The sequence below is a fragment of the Dendrobates tinctorius genome, unplaced genomic scaffold (assembly GCF_039654945.1).
Source record: "Dendrobates tinctorius isolate UK_male_01 unplaced genomic scaffold, ASM3965494v1 ptg000029l, whole genome shotgun sequence".
In the NCBI taxonomy this organism is placed as follows: domain Eukaryota; kingdom Metazoa; phylum Chordata; class Amphibia; order Anura; family Dendrobatidae; genus Dendrobates; species Dendrobates tinctorius.
This window is the reverse complement of record NW_027361697.1, coordinates 3,311,001-3,329,948: the sequence shown is the minus strand read 5'-3', so window position 1 is coordinate 3,329,948 and position 18,948 is coordinate 3,311,001. Positions and strand designations below refer to the sequence as shown.

The following is an 18,948-nucleotide window of genomic DNA, read 5'->3' as shown; positions in this document are numbered from 1 at the left end:
CATGATATCTTCACCCCTGGAGGTCCCAGGTAGGAGATATTAATGACATTGTTCCTGTCATGATTATACAGTGAAGGAAATAATTATTGGATCCCTTCCTGATTTCATAAGTTTACCCACTGACAAAGACATGAACAGTCTATAATTTTAAGGGTAAGTTAATTTTAACATTGAGAGATAGAATATCAAAAATAAAATACAGAAAATCACATTGTATAAATTATATAAATTTATTTGCATTTTGCAGTGAGAAATAAGTATTTCATCCCTCTGGAAAACAAGACTTAATACTTGGTGACCAAACCCTTGTTGGCAAGCACAGCAGGGAGATGTTTTTTAGCTGATGATGAGGTCTTCACACATGTCAGGAGGAATATTGGCCCACTCCTCTTTGCAGATCATCTCTAAATCATTAAGATTTTGAGGCTGTCGCTTGGCAATTCGGAACTTCAACTCCCTCCATAAATTTTATATGGGATTAAGGGCTGGAGACTGGCTAGGCTACTCCATGACCTTAATGTGCTTCTTTTTGAGCCACTCCTTTCTTGCCTTGGCTGTATGTTTTGGGTCATTGTCTTGCTGGGAAAAGCCAGCCACAAACCATTTTTAATGTCCTGGCGAGAGGAAAGGAGGTTGTCACTCAGGGTTTTATGGTACATGGCTCCATCCATTCTCCCATTGATGTGGTGAAGTAGTCCTGTGCCCTTAACAGAGAAACACCCCCAAAACATAATGTTTCCACCTCCATGCTTGACAGTGGGGATGGTGTTCTTTGAGTCATAGGCAGCATTTCTCTTCCTCCAAACACGGAGAGTTGAGTTAATGCAAAAGACCTCAATTTTTGTCTTATCTGACCACATCATCTTCTCCTAATCACTCACAGAATCATCCAGGTGTTCACTGGCAAACTTCAGACGGGCCTGCACATGCGCCTTCTTGAGCAGGGGGAACTTGCGGGCACTGCAGGACTTTAAACCTTTACAGCATAATGTGTTACCAATGGTTTTCTTGGTGATTGTGGTCCCAGCTGCCTTGAGATCATTAACAAGTACCCCCCGTGTAGTTTTGGGCTGATCTCTCACCTTCCTCATAATCAAGGATACCCCACGAGGTGACATTTTGCATGGTGCCCCAGATTGATGTCAATTGACAGTCATTTTGTATATCTTCCATTTTCTTACTATTGCACCAACAGTGTTCTCCTTCTCACCCAGCATCTTACTTATGGTTTTGTAGCCCATTCCAGCTTTGTACTGGTCTATGATCTTGTCCCTGACATCCTTATAAAGTTCCTTTTGTCTTGGCCATGGTGTAGTGGTTAGAGTCTGACAGATTAATTGAGTCTGTGAATAGGAACCTTTTGATAAAGGTGATTATGTAAGACATCTGCCTTTAATGCAGGTAATGAGTTGATTATGAGCGTCTAACTGGTCTGTAGGAGCCAGAACTCTTAATGGTTGGTAGGGGATCAAATACTTATTTCTCACTGCAAAATGCAAATAAATTTATATAATTTATACAATATGATTTTCTGGATTTTATTTTTGATATTCTATCTCTCAATGTTAAAATTAACCTTCCCTTAAAATTATAGACTGTTCATGTCTTTGTCAGTGGGCAAACTTACAAAATCAGCAAGGGATCAAATACTTATTTCCTTCACTGTACCTTTCGATAGGAGACATGGCATGGATAGCATCATCTATCTGCCGATATTAATTTGGAGGTGCTACTATAACCGTCAAGTCACATAAGACAGTGTGTTACGTTCGCCACTCTGTCACAACTCCGAAAACATGCCTTTCAGATCTATGCTGTTCATACAAACCTCAATTCATAATTTGTAAAGGAAGACAAAAGAAGATGAATGTAATTGTTTTTTTCTATGCATTAAAGAACAGCGGCAGAATGGGGGACATATATACCAGGATTGGGACCAGGATAAGGGACATATATACCAGGATGGGGCCCATGATAAGTGACATATATACCAGGATGGGGAACATATACACCAGGATGGGGTCCAGGATAAGGGACATATATACCAGGATGGGGAACATATATACCAGGATGGGGTCCAGGATAAGGGACATATATACCAGGATGGGGAACATATATACCAGGATGGGGTCCAGGATAAGGGACATATATACCAGGATGGGGAACATATATACCAGGATGGAGCCCAGGATAAGGAACATATATACCAGGATGGGGCCCAGGATAAGGGACATATAAACCAGGATGGGGAACATATATACCAGGATGGAGCCCAGGATAAGGAACATATATACCAGGATGGGGCCCATGATAAGTGACATATATACCAGGATGGGGAACATATACACCAGGATGGGGTCCAGGATAAGGGACATATATACCAGGATGGGGAACATATATACCAGGATGGGGAACATATATACCAGGATGGGGCCCAGGATAAGGGACATATATACCAGGATGGGGAACATATATACCAGGATGGAGCCCAGGATAAGGAACATATATACCAGGATGGGGCCCAGGATAAGGGACATATAAACCAGGATGGGGAACATATATACCAGGATGGATTACATATATATATATACCAGGATGGGGCAAGGATGAGTGACATAGTTTATATACCAGGATGAGGCCCAAGACAAGGGACATATATACCAGGATGGGGGATATATATACCAGGATGGGGCCAGGAAGAGGAACATATATACCAGAATGGCGGACATATATATACCAGAATGGGCCCAGGATGAGGGATATATATGAGGATATACATATATGTATATACCAGGATAGGGGGCCGTTCCAAATCTTACACTGGGGCCAATTGGACTATAGTTTTACTCGATTGATGAAAGTTGTTTCTGGGAAAATATTATTTATTTCTCTATGATCCAATGATCCGGAATATCTGATACGAGATTAGCGCAGATCTATCTCGATGTGCAAACATATTACAAGCCAAGAATGCACTATTACATAAGTCGGCAGTATTTCCATTTAGTCCTGGGCTCAGGGATAATTCTGGTGGGAATTGTAATAGGATTACAGGATAAATCTGACTGATATCTGGATAAAATCTAACAAGATCGGCATTAGGGAAAAGGTGTCACATGAGAGCTGTCAGTCCGATGAGAGGGACGTGTTACATCATACGTCCATTGGGTGCTGCGGGAACCATTCTTTGTGTTACCTGTGTCCCTTTTATACAAATATTTTAAAACATCAGAGACAGCTGCGATCTCTCTCCTTCTGCGTCACCCTGTTAGGATGTGTCCTCACTGCATCTTTTTCCGATGTTTTTTATTTTTTAAAAGCGGGTCTGATGAAAAAAAAAAATGGCAGAAAAAGCGCAACCAAACCATCAAAAGAATGGTCCTATTAATTTGTATGGAAAAAAGACTTGCTTGGCATAAGTTTGGCACGTCTCGTAAATGCTTCAGGCTTTCAAAGACGCCAAGCAGTTAGAAGCGAAACGTCCATTCTTCTGCTAATTCTTTACAGCAAAAGTTAACTGGAAGATAAAAAAAAAAAACAGCCAGACGACGCCTGAGCGCCTTTTTGAGTATTTTGTCACCATTTTTTGCTTTAAAAAAGTTAGCGTTTTTCATATTGTTTTTTTTTTTTTTTTTTTTAAATGTCTGGAGGATGCCAGTGAAATGGCAAAAAAGTAAGAGTTGTAAAATACATTGAAAAAGTGCTCAAGAAATGACAAAAAAAAATGCCCTTCAGCTTTACAAATCTCTGGAGAAAGGGAGTGATTCTGCTTGAAAAACTGACATTTTTTTTGACTGCTGGAAAAGGAGGCGGTGTGAACAAACCTTTACTCTGTAGCTTTATTTTCCTCTGTACAACACCTTGGCATTGCAAAATAATAAAATATTAGAAAATAAAATAATAAATATTAAAAAAAAAAGATAACAAAGCTCATAACCTTATCAAAGGGAACAGGTAAAGTTTCAATTGTTTCACCATGTGACCACCAGATGGCGTAAGGAAACTGTCTTTTGAATTTACCCTGAGTCACAGAAGACTGAGAGATGACAGTAAATGTTAGGACTGATGGCATCTGAAGGTTTTATAATAAAATACTGAAAACTTCCACCTAAATTAGCTAAATGGACTTATATAAAAAGTTATTTCTTTAGTGTCTTACTTATGAATTGATTACAAATTTTATACGCCAAAAACACGGATGTACCTTAGGGATAAAGGAGGGATAACGCAAAATTCTAAGAAAATAATAATACTAATAATAATAATAATAATAGTAACAATAATAATACTACTAATAATAATAATACTAATAATACTAATAACAATACTACTAATACTACTACTACTACTAATAATACTAATAACAATAATAATAATACTAAAACTAATAACAATAACAATAATAATAATAATAATAACAATACTACTACTACTAATAATAATACTAATAACAATAATAATATTAATAACAATAATACAAATAAAAATAATAAATGATGATCCAGAGTTGTTCTAGCACCCATCAGGTCCTGGGGCGACAATTACGGGGTACAAAAGGGTTGACATGGCAGCCAGATGCCTGGGAAAGATCTCCCCTCCCCTGGTTGCTGTCATCGTTATGCTCCCATAATGCCGAGCCACAGGCTGACGTATCCCAGTATATCGAACAAGCGATCAAATGATTCAATGACTCTAAGAGGACCAAAATAAAAGAAAGAAAATGGATAAAAAGTTTTTAAAAAAAATACTAAATAAAAAGTTTTACAAATAAAGTTGCAATCACCTCCTTTTTCCAATTTTATTTTATTTTTTTAAATAACTGACTCAGTCTGTAAAAGTCTGATCTATGAAAACGGAAAATTAATGAAATCATACCGCAAAGGTAGTAACGAGAAAAAATTCAATAAAAATGAAAAAAAAAAAATGACGAATGTGTTTTACATGGAGGTAAAAACAAACTTATATTTTTTTTTCACAAAATTCTGATTTATTTAATAACTAAAAAAAAAACCTATACAATGAATCGCACCGACATGAAGAATTATACCGTCAGGTCATTTTTACTGCACAATAAATGCAACCCCCCCAAAAAAAAAAATATAAAAACTAAACCCCAAAAAACAATGGTGGATTTTTTTTTCATTTCCCCACCATTGATTTTTTTTTTCAGTACCTTGCATCATAAAATGAACGGGGTCATCCAAAACTGGACCTCGTCCCATAAAAAAACCCTCCAGCCCTCGTACCCCGACGGAAGAATAAAGAAGTTACGGCTCCCGGTAGAAGGGGAGGAATCATTAATGTAGTGATCTATTGCAATGATTATACAGAGTGAAAAGAAAAGAGTAGAAAAATGAAAAAAACTAGACCTTGTACAAAAATAGCAAAACAAACCCTGCAACTCAATTAACTGAGTTTCGCAAAGTCAAAAATAAGTCCTAATAAAACAAAAACAACGCAGGATTAATTTCTACATTGCAGTTATGAGACTTTGACACAAATTCAAACCAAAATATTTTATTTTGCGGAAATTATTGGCAAGATTGTGACCTTCTCAAGATGGTGCTAGAACCGGGTCGATGTGCAGTATATTTATATGTCCGTGCTGAAACAAAGGTTCCTTTGTGTGCTTCCGGCTGATGACGTAGCAGTCAGTGGATGGGCGGAGTCAGCTGGCCGATAATGCTGCTCCCTGCTGACAGATGCTGTGAGTATCCATGGCGGTGCGGCCGCGGAGTGGTGACAGCTGCAGCAGCTCCCTGTACAGCAGCAGCGCCGCCGACTGCCCGGATCCTGCTGCTGCTGGGCCGGGATCTCTGCAGGAGGAGAGCGGCGCCTGTGTGCGGGAGAGAGCCATGGAAGCAGCAGCAGAGCAGGAGGGGAAAGAGCCAGATAATGGAGAGAGTGCAGCAGGACTACGGAGGAGAGAGCCTGTGTGTAAGGACACGGAGAAGGGACAGGGGGACGGAGACTAGAGAGAGCAGAGAAGGAGCGACTGGAGATAAAAGGACAGAATAGACAAACAATAGATGTAGATATGAGATAACAGATAGAGAATAGAAAGATAGATAATAGATACATATAATAGATAAATAGATGGATAGATAATAGAAAGATAGATAGAAAGATAGATGGATAGATAATAGATAATAGATACATATAATAGATAGATAAATAGATGGATAGATAATAGAAAGATAGATATAGATAGATGGATAGATAATAGATAATAGATACATATAATAGATAGATAAATAGATGGATAGATAATAGAAAGATAGATAGAAAGATAGATATAGATAGATGGATAGATAATAGATAGATAATAGATTAATAGATAATAGATAGATGATAGATAATAGAGAGATAGATAATAGGTAGATAGAGAATAGATAGATAATAGTTAGATGGATAGATGATAGATAGACAGACAGATGATACATAGATAATAGTTAGGTAGATAGATAGACAGATAGATAATAGATAGATGATAGATAGATAATAGGTAGGTAGATAGATAGAGAATAGATAATAGATAGATAGAGAATAGATAATAGATAGATGATAGAGAATAGATACTGTAAAGAGAGATAAATATATGATAGACAATATATAGATAGATAATAAAAAGATAAATATATACTATAGAGAGAGAAAAACTAGAGAGATGACGTATAGATAGATAATAGGTTGCTGTGGGAGAAAGATAAATAAGTAGATATAATAGACAGATGATAGAGTCTGTAGATAGATTTATAGATATGGATAGAAACATAAAAGATAACTAGAAAGCTAGATATGAGCAATATACATAGATATACTGTATACATAGACATATCCATAGATTGATAGATGCTTAGGGGATAGATGATTCATTGATATGAATAGATTAATAGACAGACCTGACAAGGTGGATAGGTAAATATCATTAGATAGGAAAAAAAAATTTGAAGCAGCATAAATTGTCTGGTTTCTGGGGAGGTTCTTCCATTTTGAATAGATATGAATAGTTTATTGGCTAAGAAATAAACGGCTATAGATAGAGAGATCGCTGTGTGATAGACCTGCCCTTCACACGTGTAGACTTTTATCCTGGAAAAGGCTTGTCTGATAAATATTAGGTTCAGGGTGTCATCATAGAGAGGTCGCCCTGCCATGGCTGATGGGCTCTCATTTCCAACTTTCTAAATCTTTTCTCTACAGCAGTAAAGTAGTTTATATTCCATCTATTCAATGACTGCACACATGCCGGGGCGCACAGTAAGCTGCTGGACTCTTGGGGTTGTCTATTCCAGACTTACAGCAGCTTGCCACCTGTACACACTTTATTTCGTTAGGAGCTGCTGATTGTTGTTGTTTTTTTTTTACAGATTGATACGTATGAATTGATAACATAGCTAAAAAAATAGAAATTGAAGCAGCACAAGCTATATGGTTTATGGGAGTGAGGTGTGGGTGGTGGGGGAAGCTGCTCCCATTTTTAGATAGATATGAATAGATTGATGGATAGGAGGAAAACAGGAATGAAGAGGTAGATATTTGAAAAAAAAGCAGCACAGAGATAAAAAAAATGGATGAAGATCATGTATCCTTCAAGCAAAGAAGCAGGCAGCTGTCACAGTGTGACTGCGGGATATCAGGTGTGCAGCTATACTGACCCTCAGGCTAGGGGTCCCTGGCTATCCTTGTCCTAGGATTACCCCTGAAGGTGGAGACGCCGGGGCCTCGTTCCTTCCTAAGCTCCAATCTGTACAGTGTATGGGGAAAAACATAACAAGACAGGGCAGAAACAGAAGCGCAACTTTGCTTTCTAGAAATAAATATGAATAGATAGGAGATATAGTGGATGTATAATATTTATAGATATCTTATTGTGCTATTTGTCACAAACTGTGTAGTATTATTATTATTATTACTTGTATTATTGAGCAGTTCCTGATCATTCAGGCTGATTATTACTTGTTCTGCAGGTAAAATCTGCCGACAGGAGGGTGTAATACTTCTTACAATCTTAGCTCAGAGCAAAAAAGTTTGCACAATAGTGTGAACTTGTCACTTTTTGTATCTTTGTGTCACATTCCCAGAATTACTCACAGAGCAATATCAGAGTGAATATACTGCTACAATGTAGCAGAACCAGACTGCAGGGCTCAGCTTTATAAAGACTTATTGGAATCAGAGATTAAAGGGATTATCCACTTTTGGGGACATTTTTTTTTTTAACCAAAACATATTATTATAGGTTAAAATAATGTCTGCATTCATGTTTCATTAAAACTTTCATTAAAACTTTTGTGCCACTTTTGCTTTCCCAGGCTCTTTGTCTCACTGCCCGTTCAGCTTTGATGTTGTTCTGTGGCCATAAATCAGCTGAGAGGAGCTCAGAAAAAGACAGATAAGGGTTACAAACTCTCCTGTCGCGGGACAGAACGGGAGGAGCTCACTGACGGATTCTCGGTTAACTCTTTCTGCAGCCATCAGTACGCAAGATCAACGACGCAGAGGCTGTAGAAGGCAAACGGTGCAAAATTTTTGTTGAAACCCAATTGCAAAAATGTTTTAGCACCAAAATACATGTGTATTAAGTAAAAAAAAAAAAAAAAAAAAAAGAAAAGGAAGCAATCCTTTTAATGAATGAATGGAAGAAATAGATGACAGGGGCTTCAGAATGAGATTTTCCAATGTGTAAAAACAGTTTTACTGACTTATAGGAGCAAGAACCCCTCTATCCGCCTCTCATAATAAGTGAGACTGAGTGGTTAAGGCTATACAAACAATCCATCCCATTCTCTTTATATCAGTTTTTCCTTTTTTGGTCCTCGTTCACACATTCAGTATTTGGTCAGTATTTGTAAGTCAAAACCAGGAGAGGAACAATCAGAGGAAAAGTATAATAGAAACACCTCACCACTTCTGGATTTATCACCCACTCCTGGTTTTGTTTACAAATACTGACGTAAAATACTGACCAAATACTGACCGTGTGAACATGGCCTTAGATAGGACAGTCAGATGTGTGCAGCTCTCACGTGCCCTCTAGCTCCTCCTGCAGCATCTTGCTCACCGGCTGCTGTTCCGCGGCTTTCCTTTGATTGCTTCCATGTTTGTTTGTTTGCCTTCTGCAGATTCCTGTAATTGCACGTTTGACATGTTTATTATGATAGATAGATTAACTAACAATAAATATAAAATGAGATTTTACTGTCACGATGAATACAGCTTACAGGTTTATAGGAGAAACAGAGTGCGGTAATAGGAGAAAGCGGCAGGAAAAGATGAGACAGTAAGGAAATTCTATTCAGGCACCATGCCCCTCTATATGAGGTTGGGGGTTATTTTAGGGATTATATGTAATACACTGACACTCAAAAAGGTCATAACATATTTTATGCAGCATGGACGACCACATCTATGCCAAAGCTAAAGACTATTTTTTTTTCTGAGGACCTGACTTTAAGAATCCAGCACAATGGTCAATAACATTCTGTACTTTTATATACATAGAACTATTAGTATTAAAACTTAATACCGTAAATCATGTCCTAATTAAGGACGATCTGTCGCCAGATTTCACAATGCAAGAAGGCATATATTATGAAATAGATCCCTGATGAGGCCGATGTATTTACTTTGAAAATCCAAGTAAAAAATGGTTAATAATAATCTTTATTTTTATATAGCGCTAACATATTCCGCAGCGCTTTACAGTTTGCACACATTATCATCACTGTCCCCGATGGGGCTCACAATCTAAATTCCCTATCAGTATGTCTTTTGGAATGTGGGAGGAAACCCACGCAAACACGGGGAGAACATACAAAGTCCTTGCAGATGTTGTCCTTAGTGGGATTCAAGCCCAGGACTCCAGCGCTGCAGTGCTAACCACTGAGCCACCGTGCTGCCCCATGGTTGTATAATCCTGATAATAAGATGAGTCCAGCTGAAGAGTGAGAGCGCTCATAAGTCCAAGTGTATTCAGTCTCTGACCACCCATCCAGACTGACAGCTGCAGCTTGTACCGAGCAGCGTGAGATCTCAGCAGGGAGGAAAAGCATTGATGAGATGTCAGTCAGGCCAGGTGGGCAAAGATTGAATTAAACTTTCATAAAGAATTGTACAGTCATTCTGACATGGGTTTTCAAAATAAGTACAGCAGCCTCACCAGGACTAATAGATCTATTTAGTATTATATTATGCAGTTTGTGCTGGTGGGAAAATACAGTGACAGATCCACTTTAAGCTGTTAGGGTCCCTGTCTGAGGAGCTGAACTTAACATTCCATTTGTGGGAAGGTTTTTTTTTAATTTTTTTTTTATATTATTATATCATTTTTTTAAATATTATTTTTTAGCATGTTTTCCCAAAAGTTCAGAAAAGACTTATTTGTATAGATTACCTCTATACTCCTCAGTTCTAGCCTGTATAGTCAGTGATATTATATGCACAGTGCTGATATGAGCAATGTATAAACAGCATTCAGGAAGGCAGAAGCGGTAAGGTACCACGTATTCCTTCTCTTGTGAGTGTCTGGTGCACAAACCATTGATGCACAATGAAGGTGTATCGGTGATCATTAAGGGGTTAGAAAACCGATTCGGAAAAATGATTACTGTACATTTTCATCCTCCTCACATAGCACTTAAATTATGTCCTTTTTGAATGTTCCCGTACACTAGTTTTTCTTAAGAGTATTCCATTTTCAGCAAATAAAGCTAGTTTAAAATGTATTAAAGCATTAGAGAAATTTTTATTATATTTTTCTATTATAGTTTTCAAGATTTCGTTTTGCTGTGATTCAATAGTAACCTTCATGTCATGTGATGGACACTCAGGAGCAAGAAAGCTCCCATAACTGTAAGGCTATGTGCACACGATGCGTTTTTGAGGCATTTTCGCGACTTTTTTTTACAAGTGGAAATGCTCCAAAAACGCAATGGAATACTAATGCAAGGTACTGCAATGACAATCCTGAAGTGCTGTGCACGTGATCCGTAAATTTCCATCCGTATTTGCAGTGTTTTATTTTCTGTATCATGTCAATTCTTTTTACGTTTCTGCAGCGTTTTTGACTCATTGACTTCAATTGAGTCAGTCAAATCTGCCGCAAAAACGTAGATGTAAAAAAGGTTTGCGTATTTGCTACAGATTTGCTGCCAAAAACGGTGCAGAATTGTCAAAGGAAATAATGTCAGAAGGAGGAAGAGTGTGTGAGTGGAGAATATGTGCGTGTCTGTCTGTGTCTGTCTGTCTGTCTTTGTCGGTGTGCATCTGCGGGTGTGTGCGTCTGTTTGTGTCTGTCTGCAGGTGTGTGCGTCTGTCTGCAGATGTGTGCGTCTGTCTGCGGGTTTCTGTATGTGTGTGTACCCATGTGACGAACAGCCCATAGTGATTGTACTTAGGCATCATCTGATGGGACTACTACTCTCATCCGGATATGTCTGCTGTCACATTTAACAGGGACAGCATTAGCCGATGATGGGAGAATAGTCTCATCATCCGGTGCCTGAGTTCAATTATAAAAAAAAATTCAAAACGTTTACATAATTATGTACATATTCACATACAATATATATACTCACGAACACCTAATCCCCGACGCCCGCGTCTCCTGCAAGCAATCAAAAATAATAAACCAACATATACTCCCTGTCTATCGTAGTCCACTTAATACCGAGTGTACCACTTCGATGTCATCCAGCGATACACTGATATGAGGTACTCGCACCCGCAGCGTATCACTGAGCCGCCGTGAGAGTTCACCGGAGTTCATCAGCTGATCAGCTGCGGTGCTCTCACAGCACCACTGCGTGAGAAGGTTCTCACACAGTGGTAGTGCCATAAGGCTATGTGCACACGTTGCAGATTGTGCTGCGGATCCGCAGCGGATTTGGCCCTGCGGACCCGCAGCGGTTTCCGCAGCGGTGTACAGTACCATGTTAGCCTATGCAAAACATGTCAATTGTTTGTTCGGAATCCGCAGCGGTTTCACAACTTAGCCTTATGAGGTGTGAAACCGCAGGGCAAAACCGCAGGCTAATCCGCAGATAAACCGCAGGACTTTTGCCCTGCAGATTTCACTAAATCCGCGCGGAAAAATCCGTAGATCAATCCGCAACATGTGCACATAGCCTCAGTGAGAGCACAGGACCTGGTGAACTCTAACGGTAGCGCGGTGATACACTGTGGGTGCGATTACCTCCTGTCAGTGTATCGACGGAGGCCAGGTAGAGCAGTCACATCTCCGGATCACCATGGGATACTCGGTATTAAATGGACTATGACATACAGGATAGTATTATATGTTGGTTTATTATTTTTTGATTGTTTGCAGGAGACGAGGGCGTCGGGGATTAGGCATTCAGTAAGTATGTTCAATTTAGATTCAATAAAGGAGTCTGTGTGATTATTTCAAATAAAGAACTTTTTTCTGGCTGTGTGTTTATTTACCATATAACTATAGGATTAGTAATGGATAAGTGTCTTATAGACACCTCTCCATTACTGACACGTGGGCTTGATGTAACCTGACAGTACAAAGGTGACATCAACCCCACAAATATAAACACCACTTGCCACCGTTACAGGACAAGTGGGAAGTGAGGCTAAGTGCCAGAATTGGTGCATCTATAGGATGCGCCATTTCATGTTGTGGCTGAGAGCTGATGTTTTTTAGCCTGAGGGCCTGGGGGGTGCCAATATTCATGGCCCTTTCCCAAGCTATTAATATCAGCCCGCAGCTGTCTGCTTAGCCTTTGCTGGTTTGATTTTATAGGGGGACCCCATGTAAATTTTTTTCTGGGGTTCCCCTGTTAACTAGCCAGTAAAGGCTAAGCCAACATCTGTGCACTGACATTAATAGCCTGGGAACCTTTATGGCTTTCAGCTCTTTCCCAGAAATATAATATCAGCCCTCAGCTGTTGGCTTTCCCTCTGCTGGTTATGAAAACTATGTGGGAGCCCACGCAATTTTTTAAAAAATTTTTTTGAAAAATAAACAGATATTGCGTTTCACACAGATTTCTGACAGTTGCTGCTTTGTTACAGCATATGTAGGTTAATTATGTTAATGCTCCTTCATAGGCAGGTGACTGTGTGTATGAGTGTGTCTTTACTTAACTCTTTATGTACCAGTTTTATTAATGAGGGTATCTGGCTGACACCTGTTCATTACTTAACCTCGGGCTTGGTATTACATATATATAAATTCACTTATATTTGTTTTGTGTGTGTACACATTATATTTGAACATGGTATGTAATGATATTATGGTCTTCACTGCAGAATGAAAAAGAAAAGGCTGAACAAAGAAATGACGTCACAATTCTTTTTTTTTATTTTTTTTTAATGATATATCTTTATTTAGCTCTATAGATTTCCAAAAACACATGAAAAACCTGCATGAAAAACCGCATGAAAAAGAATCGATTTTCCATTGCGTTTTTCTGCCAAGAGATGCCAAAACCTTGGAGAAATTTTTGCAAGCAAATACGCAACGTGCGCACATAGCCTAAGTCTTTCCTGTTAAATTACCGCAAGCAGAAACTAAATTGAAGTGGTTGAAATTGAAATATCCCACAATGAACCAATAAGTGTACAACTTCATATCTGTATAGGTAGTGGAGTAAAGTCCTTTGGCCTTTTTCTGAATTAGTTACACCATGAAAAACTTGGCATCTTAAAGACTCCATGTACCACATACCCTTAATTTGTATCAAAGAACAACAGGATTGTAAGATTTTGGAAGCTAAAAAATTTACCTTGAAATGAGTTTTCATCCAAAATTTTTTTCCAGTTGGTGTGCTCTATTCTTGCTTGGGATGACTCCTGACAATCAAAAGACATTCCTATCTCAGTAGGTGATGCTATACCACCAAGATTTAAAGGTGTTGTCAACTGTAGCGAGCACCTGTTAAACTTAAATCCATTTTCCTGCATTTGCGCACCAGCACTGTAGGAGCCCAGCGTCACGCTCTCTGTGTTAGGATGGGCGCACACAAAGTGTGGGGCATACACGCTGTGATCTCAGGCCTCTCCGAAACCAACCGCTTCCTACACTTCCGGATGCATTGAGCAATGCCACAGTCTGACAGGAGCTGGAGATCAGAGTGTAAGAAAGTGAGTCCTGTCAATCAAGATCAGGGACAGTGCTGCATATGCAAATCAGAGGGTGTAACGGTGCACCGAGCCACTGGTCACAACAAGGGCGCACCAAAGTACCCTGATTTGAATACAGATTAGAGTACATTTTTCTGCAACTACACCACTAAAATGTATAGTACTGGTATGAATTTTATAGGGCTACGTCCTCTATACAAATGTTTAACTCCTTAGGGCACGTTTCCACGGTCCGGAAACATTCAGGATTAGCTGTGGATTGAACGCTGCATCCTGCCGCAGCATTTAATCCGCAGAGTCCAGATGTTCCTGCATAGTGGAGGGGATTTTTGAAATCCCGTCTCAACTATGCGTCCGATTACGCGGGTGACACACCCGCTAAACTGGACATGCGGCACGTCATTTTAGACCACAGCATGTCTGTTTACCTTGCGGAGACGCTCAGTCTCCGCAAGGTAAACAGGCTACTCTATGGATATACTGCGGCGATTCCGGATGTGTTCAGTGAGCACATCCGGAATCACCGCATGGACAAAAGGGGGCGGGGCTTTGGGTGGAGCAGGATTTCCGCTCCTTCCAAAGCGCAGGGAATACGGTACGTGGAAACGTACTTTTAATCTCCAAGCCTTTTTTCACTTTTTTTGACCAGGCCAAACAATTTTATTGTTAGGAAGTTATGAGGGTTAAAAGTTTATCAGCGATTTCTCACTTTTCCAAGCAAATTTTCAAAACTAATTTTTTTTTGGGATCACCTCACATTTGAAGTGACTTTGAGGGGTCTATATGACAGAAAATGCCCAAAAGTGACACCATTTTGAAAATCGCACCCCTCACAGTGCTCAAAACCATATTCAAAAAGTTTTTTAACCCTTCAGGTGCTTCATAGGAATTAAAGCAATGTAGAAGGAAAAAAGAAAAATTTAACTTTTTCAGACAAAAATGTTGATTTAGCCCCAAATTTTGCATTTTCACAAAGGTAACAGGAGAAATTGGACCACATTATTTGTTGTGAAATTTCTCCTGAGTACGCCGATACCCCATATGTTGTGGAAAACTACTCTTTGGGGGAGTACGCCAGGGCTCAGAAAGGAATGAGCACCAATTGACTCTTGGAATGCAAAATTGGCTGGACGTTATGTCATGTTTGCAGAGTCTCTGAAACCCCCCACAAGTGACCCCATTTTAAAGACTAAACCTCTCTAGGAACTGATCCTGAGGTGTGATGAGCATCTTGAACCCACAGCTGCTTCTCAGAATTTTACAACATTGAGCCGTGAAAATGAAATAATACAATTTTCCTGCAAAAATGTTGTTTTTTTTGCGCTAAACTGCATTTTCACAAAGGTAGCAGGAGAAAATGGACAATACAATTTGTTGTGCAATTTCTGCTAAGTATGCCAATACCCCATATGTGGAGGAAAACTACATTTGGGCACACGGCAGGGCTTGGAAGAGAAGGAGCACCAGCAGAATTCTGACACTCAGTTTTGGCTGGAACAGATTGCGGATGCCATGTCGCATTGGCAGAGCCCCCAACAGCAGAAACCCCTTACCCCATTTTATAAACTACGGGTGTAGTGATTATATTGACAATACTTGTGCCTCACAGAAATTTATACCATTGTGCAGTGAAAAAAGAATAATTACATTTTAACGACTAATGTTGTTTTAGCCCCGAGTTTTTAATTTTTATATGGGCTAGAAAAAATAGACCTCACAGTTTATTTTTGCAATTTCTCCTGAGTGCTTTCTATTCTATTCTATTTTGGGAGGCAGAATGAACAAAAAACAGCAATTCAGAAATTGTTGTTTTTTTTGTGCCATTCACGATATCGTAAAAATGATAAAGCGGTTTTATTCTTCGGGTCAGTACGATTACAGTGATACCTCATTTATATAATTTTTTTATGCTTTGTCGCTTTTACACAATAAAAACTATTTTATATAAAAAAGAATTGTTTTTGCATCGCTTTATTCTGAGAGCTATAACTTTTCAATTTCTCCGCTGATTGAGCTATATGGCGGCTTGTTTTTTGCAGGACATGATGACATTTTCAGCGGTACCATGTTTATTATATTTTACTTTTTTTTATTGCTCTTTATTCCACTTGTATTAGCTGTATGATAAAAAAGCATATTTTTTTTATAAATTTTTTTAATGAAGTTCACTGAATGGGTTAAATACAGGGTGGGCCATTTATATGGATACGCCTAAATAAAATGGGAATGGTTGATGATATCAAGTTCCCGTTTGTGGCACTTTAGTATATGGGAGGGGGAAAACTTTTCAAGATGGGCGGTGACCATGGTGGCCATTTTGAAGTCAGCCATTTTGGATCCAACTTTATACAGTAAATGGCCCACCCAGGTGTATCCATATAAATGGCCCACCCTGTAGTTTGACATTTTATAGGTCGGGTCTTTCCGGACGCTGCGATATGTGTTTTTTTTTAATTTTTTTTACATAAATATATCTATTTATTGGTGTAATATTTTTCATTTTTGTTAAAATGTATATAAATCTAATAATAAAATAAATAAAAATTGTTTTACATTTTTTATCTGTAAATTGAGACTTTTGAGATTGAAAGATCAGTCCAGGAGGAGAAAAAAACAGATTTCTCTGATAAGCTATATTTTCACTTGTACTATTGATTTATGGAAAAAAAAAGGAACGATAGTTACGCAACTGAATTTTCATTTTGGGGTGATAGACCCCCTTACTTCAAACTTTGTATTTAGGAAGCAAACAATACAAAAATTCTATTTGAATGTGTTCGGAGCTTAGAGATGGGTATATCCATTGAATTCCTATATGTACATAATTCCTATGTAAAGTGTTATTATAGGGCTAATATCAGTTCTATAGTAGCATTACAGTGTATTGCATGTATCTTACTATCATGCAGTCAGTAATGTACTGTGTTACAGGCAGGTACATACTATTACTTTCCTCATTCACTCTTTCTGGGATTTAGACACTTTTACTCCAGTTTATTACTCTGATGTGATGGACCTGTGATTGAGCAGGACGGTTCCCGGGAGGGTCCTCATGACGTTCTCTATTTCTTTTATGTCAGCCCAGTCACTGAGATTCCCCTGTAGTATTTTTAGCTACAGGCCGGCTGAACGGGTTTGTCATCACTCGCATGTACCTTGACCCTTTATTATTTCTTGTCTGTATACAAAGACCTGCAGCTAATCCATGAAGCTCCGGCGCTCATGTGGCAGATGGACTTTAGCACGGTTTGCTCAGAATCAGGCCTCCTCTGTCGTGACTGACGCAGGTGAGTCTCTTCATGATTTATATTTTGTAGGTAAGGATCCTCGGTTTTGTTTTTTGTTTTTCTTTGCATTTTTTAGTTGTACCTCTTAGGCTCAGATTTGAGCTTTGGATCACATAGTAGAATGTATGATTATCTACATCACCTTAGTTGACAAGTAAATGCCTGTTTTTATATTTCTATGGAGGTAATGGTATACGGAAAGCTTGTAATATGAATATTAGGTAGCTGTACTATTTTAAAGGGGATGTCCAGGCTTGGAGTACAAGTCTGTAGTTACTCTATGTGACTGCAAACTTATGAGTTCTCACTATGTGCACAGTGTGCTCTGTCAGAATTCTCCAGTGCCAACCCTGGGAGCAATTTGCATACATGCAGTCACGTGTCGACTAGACGTGCACGGCCTCTCTAAATACAAGTGCATTAGGCGAGATCGGGCACATCTAGTCGGATTGTGTCCGGAATTATGCAAATCGGGGTTCAAGTCTGCAGTCAATCTATGTGCGAACTTGTGAATCCTCACATTACGCACACTAGATGCTTGCAGAATTCTCCGGTGCCGGTAGTGGGCAGGCTTGTGACTACAAGTATGCGATTTGCATACATGCGGTCACATGCAGACTAGACGTGCACAGTCTCGCGTAAGACAAGTGAATTGAGCAAGACCAGACAAGTCTAGTCAGAATGTGTCCAGAAGTATGCAAATTGCATACTTGTAGTCACTTGACCGTCCACTCCCGGCTTCTGCACGGGTGAATCCTGACAGCACGCCGTTGCACGTTGTGAGGATTCACAAGTCTCCAATCACATAGAGTTGAGACCCAAGCCTGAACAACCCCTTTAATTAGTGGGCTGTTCATTCAAGACCCTCATCTAGACGGAACAGAGGCTGCACAAAGTATCTTTCACTCCAGTGGACCCATAACATCTGTATATTACATTGTTTTCAGTGATAATTGTTTAAAGGAGTTGTCCTTAGGACAGGTCATTAATATCGGAATGGTGGGGACCTACACCAATCAGCTGTTTTCCTTTGTTATACAAAAATCTAAAAGGTTCAACAAAAAAACCCTAAAAAATCTGTAATGATTACAATATGAAAATATTATGTTTGCTTATGTAACATCATCATATTCCGCAGCAAAATATCACATTATTTGTCCCGCATGTTGTAAGTTGTTTCGCCTTAAAAAAAAAAAAAAGTGAATAAAAAGTTATATGGACTTTAAAATGGCACCAATAAAAGCAAAAACAAACTTGTGTAAAAAAACACCCACACACTGAAGGAAAAATAAAAAGGTCATAGCTCTCAGAATATTGTGACACAACGCATACATTTTTTTAAAGGGTTTTTATTGTGTAAAAATAGTAAATCATAAAACAAAAAAAAAGTCTGAATTTATTATCTCAGTACCTGTACTCACCTACAGAATAAGGCTGGGACTATAAGGCGCTTTTGGCCGTCATGCAGGTCACGCGGTCAAAGTTCGATATTTGCTGCTGTGACATGGCGGCGTAATGAAAGTGCATGGGGTCACATCCCAAATCC

General features: G+C 38.9%; 1 protein-coding gene across 6 annotated transcripts in view; it reads left to right on the top strand.

Moving 5' to 3' along the window:
* Window positions 1-5,639: 5,639 nt before the first annotated feature.
* The window catches only part of SEC16B (SEC16 homolog B, endoplasmic reticulum export factor), a 236,747-nt gene continuing 223,438 nt past the window's right edge, over window positions 5,640-18,948 (top strand). For 3 of the 6 annotated variants that reach the window (XM_073571297.1, XM_073571298.1, XM_073571296.1), the window contains exon 1: window positions 17,306-17,402. The gene's annotated coding sequence lies outside the window, so the exon portion shown is untranslated. Of the gene's footprint in view, window positions 8,522-17,305; window positions 17,403-18,948 lie in introns of those variants that run through there. The other 3 variants (XR_012231401.1, XM_073571294.1, XM_073571295.1) reach the window with 3 other exon arrangements.